The sequence below is a fragment of the Phocoena phocoena genome, chromosome 6 (genome assembly GCF_963924675.1).
Source record: "Phocoena phocoena chromosome 6, mPhoPho1.1, whole genome shotgun sequence".
Taxonomy (NCBI): Eukaryota; Metazoa; Chordata; class Mammalia; order Artiodactyla; family Phocoenidae; genus Phocoena; species Phocoena phocoena.
This window is the reverse complement of record NC_089224.1, coordinates 85,057,948-85,063,693: the sequence shown is the minus strand read 5'-3', so window position 1 is coordinate 85,063,693 and position 5,746 is coordinate 85,057,948.

Sequence of the window (5,746 nt, the reverse complement as noted above, 5' to 3'; positions counted from 1 at the left end):
GGACAGTGCTATATTATATATGTATATATGTGTGTACATATGCATATATATATACACACACACATATATATATACGTATATATAGCTTTTGACTTATTATCTTACAAAACTCTCTTATTGATTCTCTTGGATTCCTTTTCCTTTTTTTGGGTGGAGAACAGCCATATAATCTGCAAATAATAATAGTTGTCTTACTTCCTTTTCAATATGTATACTCCTTTTATCATCTCATTATGTTTTGAAGAGAATGATGATACTGAAGATTCCCTCCCTCATGCTTTTTTTCCCCACCACATGTATTTTCCCACCATGTTTGTTTTCAGTCCATGCCAATCACCTTACATACTGTCTTTCAGAAGTTGACAGCTGAATTTGCTTGTGTGATGTGACCCTCATTTATTAATCAACATGCCCCATCTGGGTCACCCATCTAAATCATATCTGTCTTTTAAGGCCCAATTCAAATCTCTATTCCTTTGATTAAGACTTTCCAGATCATGTCCCAGACTCTTGCTGCTGAAACCCACCAACTCTGACAATGAAGGTAGTGTTAAAACTTGAAATGCAATGCAAGAAGGAGGCATCCCCTAAGGAAGACTGGCTGGTTAGCATAAAGATATCTCTCCAGGTGGTATGTAGGTGAAATCACTTTATTTCCTATTCTGGGGCAAACACAAAACTGATTAGAGTTTTAGGACCCCCAAAGGTGATCAGGGAGTAAAGAAAACACTCATCCAAACTTCTATGTAATGTTCTAACAAAAATGCCCTTTTGTTAATTATTTCAACAAGACAAGAATTTTCATTCTCTGGCTATTAATTTCTCTTCTTGTAGCTGGTGTGTGCTTGAAGCCACATTTATAGATAATCAGAAGGCTACTTTGTGAACCTGGAATGAAAACAAGCAGGATTAGATGTATTATTTTTACAGTACATATCAAGAATGGCTGGCTAAATAATGATACAGCTTCACAATGGAAAACATATCTCAATTTATAGTGCTAATATGAAACACCATGACAATATGAATAGTATGCTCTCATTTTCATGAAAAAAAAATTAAACCATATTTATAATTAAAATTTACTAAAAGAGTAGAATTTAAATGTTCTCACCACCCCCCCCAAAAATTTTTTTTATAATGCAATAATCATTATCCCAGCCCAGGGTAATTGTGCTTGCTTGTTCAGTTCAACCCCTCTAAGCACAAATTTGGGGCAGTCAGGTTTCCAGGCACAACTCCCCGTCCCCGCCCTTGGAGTTTATAGGAGGCTCAAGAGAATCCACATGGACAGAGGTCAGGCATCTTCCCCAATGCACAGTCAAGAGTTATGAGATGGATCATTGAACTCCAAAGAATCTATATCATACCATATTCACATTTTGGGTAGGATCTTAATTTCAGCAAAACGACATCAAGTGTCACATCAAATGTTGCTCAGGTGAAGCTTATTTGACTTTATTTATATTGAATTTGTAAACATGTTTTGGTTTTATAGCTTAAGCATAAGGCATTTATACCATGATTATGTTGATATATTTTTACCAAACATTATAATAAAAATAATTTACGTAAGCACTAGGTGGTCCATGAGAAGTTTATTTTCCTTTAGACAGGGATCTGTACATCACTTAAGTTTGAAAAATACTATTTATTATTTAATTGTATATATATGTCTTGTGTGGTTCATGATTATTACTTATTTCTAGTCTTTTTCATTCTCTATCTTTTTTTTTATTTTTTTTTTTTTTTTTTGCGGTACACAGGCCTCTCACCGTTGTGGCCTCTCCCGCTGCGGAGCACAGGCTCCAGACGCGCAGGCTCAGCGGCCATGGCTCACGGGCCCAGCCGCTCCGCGGCATGTGGGATCCTCCGGGACCGGGGCACGAACTCGCGTCCCCTGCATCGGCAGGCGGACTCTCAACCACTGCGCCACCAGGGAAGCCCCATTCTCTATCTTTTAAATTATTCTGAGATCAATAAAGGAGAATTGATATCAATATAACTAGCATAGTATATCAATTTAAATATTCATTGATTCTAACAGACTACATGTATTAAGATGTTACTCACATTCATTTGGATATATTCAGTTACGAACTTCTGGGGCTTGAAGTCATGTGGCCAAACTTAGCTGAAAGGAGATCTTGTAGTAGTAGTATCAATATATGGCCAGGACCCCATGGATGTTTAGAATCTTGCCTTATTGGCACTCCTTCTCCACCTCAGAGGAAGAATAAGGCTGACAACACTGATGACTAACTCCGTTACAGTTACTACAGAGTTGTGAAGTCGGCCAAGACTCCCTCCAGCATTCCAGCTCTTGTAAAGTCCTCAAAGCTCTGTTCCTACTCCCGTCACCTCCGTGATACCTCAGCCAACTCTCTTCTCTCTTCTCCTTCTCAGAACATCAGGAAACACTCTGACCTTGCACATGCACATACTGACTATAGTGAATTTAAGCTGATGTGTTACCTGTCACAAGTGACTCATTCACATTTGCAGTTTGCTTGATCTTTACTGTGGGATGATGATAATATTTCCTGTTGGAGACATTTATAAAGCAGGAGACACATGATCTTATTTGGAGCAGGTGGGAGAGAGTTCAGATGACATCCCTTCCCTATTCTTCCTCCCAAGCATAGTCTGGTAGGTAACCTTTCCCCTTCATATGGATTAAGCTGTTACGCCTTACTTATTGAACTAAAACCTCTGTGAACAAAGAAAGAACAAAGGGTGTCACTTATCATCCAGTTACACAAAGGGTTAAGTCAAAACCCACTGCAGTTGCCCAACAACAGTGCACCCTGAATGGAATCAAGATGGAAAAACAGGATGAAGCATTTTGTGCTTTGGAATGGGTCCCTACATAGTTAAGATACGTATCTGAGGAAGAATTTCAAGGATCCCAGGTTCTTGCATCTTCCCATACACAGAAAAGCACTAAATTCATTAACTTGAGATATCTTTTCTTTGTGATTAGCAGTAATCTTTTACAAAGATTTGTGCTTGACTACATGTATTTCCTAGCCCCCAAAATTTATATATATGCTGGCTCCTCCCCTACCTCTTTGGAGCCGTTCCTCAGAGCTGCTGCCCAGCCTCTCATCCTCAGTAAGTTCCCTCAGTAAAACTGAAACAATTTTTAGATTGTCTGTTTTTCTTTCAGTGGACAGTTTGGGTGACCATGAAGGGAACTGAGCAGATTCTCTCCTTCAACTGAGCTCTATGAGGATCCAGAGCCTTGGTACCAGGAAGGGCCCCTTGTACCCATCTGCCTCCTCAGGGAGTCCAGACACCTGGGTATATCTCTCCTGGGTCTCAGACCTCCCATATTGGTTGATAATCCTGAGTTTTATCTGGTGGTTGATAAACTCCTTGCTGTAAGGAGTAGGGTTTCCTTGAACTTTAGGCTGTTCAGGAAAGAGGTACGCTCTTTGGTTTGTTGACCAGTGAGAGAATTCTCTTTGGTCTCTGCCATCTGAAAGGTATGCATATGGTGTACATTTGGCAGCCAATCAAATACACTGGGATTCCAGACAGTCTCTTTGGCCATGCCAGCTCTCAGGAAAATTTGTCATAAGGGGTCCCAGTCCACCAGGGACCCTTTGTCATTTCAATCTTCATTGCATCCACCTGTACAAAAAAGACTTTTTACTTTCCAGACTTTTTTTGAAGGGGAGTAAACTTTCTAGATCTTGTAAGGGCTACATCCTTTGCACTCTCTTGTGGGGACACCTCTTGTGTGTTGTTGATTTGAGTTGCTATTAAGATCCTCTGGATGAGGGATGCTTTAAATTGTAATAAACTTCTAAACTGGAAAATTTTTAGAGAGCTCTCATCATAAATAACTGTTTATTGGTACCTATGTTAAGACCAAATTAAAAGGTAGATACAAAGACAAAATGGCTAACCTTAGGAACTCCCTTATTTTAAAGAAACAAAATGGTTTGGGAAGACTTATTGAAATTGTGATCTCACCTTCCCCTCAATGGGTCTTACATATGTTAATAAAAATATTAAGTTAATGCTAATTAGGTTAGTTAACAAGGGAATAAAAAGCTGAAAAGAAAGTCAAGAGACTCTTTCCAACAAGGTGGAAAATTTTAAGAGGACTTGTCCCAGCAGAATGGAAGTCTTTAGATGGCCATTAAGAAGTCGAATAGATAAAACACATTGATGGGATTAAAACAAGGGTTGGAATACAGCACTGCCTAAAGTTGGATGAGCCAAAAGGAGCCCCTTTGGTCCTCCAACATTAAAGGGCCCCAAACAATTGATGAAATAAAATTCTTATTTTCTGGCAAGACAAGAAAAAATTAAGCATAGAATTTTTCTTTGCCCATTTGGGCCTCCTCCTTCCCCTTCAGTGTGTGTTGTGCATCTGCTTTACCAGACTTCCTGAGGAGATAACATTTCTTAACTTCATCTAGGCTCACAGCTCTTCAGGAGATAATTTTCCTTCTTAATCTTGTAAAGGGCTTGATGACCCATGCACTCCTTGCTTTGTACTTTCTTTAGATCTGGATTGTGTAAACTGTCAATAATACATCATTTAATGGACAACCCTCTGTCTCAAACACTTATGTAACTGTGCTTTGAGCTTTCTGAGAACTGTTCTCAGGTTATAATCACCAATTTGGCTTGAATAAAAATTTCCATTTATTTTCTTAGATCAACTGATTAATTTTGTCGTTGTTGTTGATACAAGTCTACGCTTTCACTTTAGAAAAATTTAAAAGGCTGGAAGATAAAATTACACTGAGAAACCTGACCAGCAATTGCTTGGGGCAACAGTTAGGCCAATTAATCAAGTCAAAGATTGACAAATAAGCCTGGGTCCCTTGGCTCCACCCCTCACCAGAGACCCCAGAGCCTTTACACGCAGGCCCAGCGGCCATGGCTCACGGGCCCAGACGCTCCGCGTCATGTGGGATCTTCCCGGACCGGGGCACGAGCCCGTGTCCCCTGCATCGGCAGGCGGACTCTCAACCACTGCGCCACCAGGGAAGCCCCCCAGAGCCTTTTTATACAGGAATGGATAAAATTGCCAGGGGATGAAAAAGTTTCCGGGGCTCCTTGTGAGACCAAGACTTTGTTAATGGGGTCCTAATGGATGCTAAGGTTAAGGGGGTAAGAGTTAATAGAATTGAGATGAAGTTTATAAGAAAGTTGGTTTATTTGAATGGTTTTATATAAGACGGGTGCATCTCTTTTGGTTGATTATATTGTGGAGATAGACATTATGTCTCAACTGTTGAATGCTTTCCCCACCTGCTATGATAAAACAGGGCATATAAATCTGCCCCCCAGGCAATGTTAATTTAACATAATAAAGGGGAACCAGTAGGGTTACTGGAGCCCACACAGTATGAGGTAAAAACTGGGGCTAATATTCAGGGGCTAATAAAAACAGTAATGGAGATTCTTTTGCCTCTTGGGTTAATTGGTCTGGGTTTGACTTGTGTCCCTTGGAAGAGGGCCTTTGTTGAATGCCTTGTGCAAACTTTTGAAAGCATGATACATTGAACCTTAGAGTTCCAGAACATGGAACTCTTTTGATTTCCAGTTTAGTGGGAAATCTTCTCATGGATATAAGGAAGCAAAAATTTTTTAAATATAGTTGTGTAATAGGGAAGAACCTTTGTAATCTATTACAAGTTAATCACTAAAGGGATGTTGCCTATAAGTTAAATTATACATAATGGAACATCTCTGGGAACGCTGCTTCCCAGGTAATGAGCAT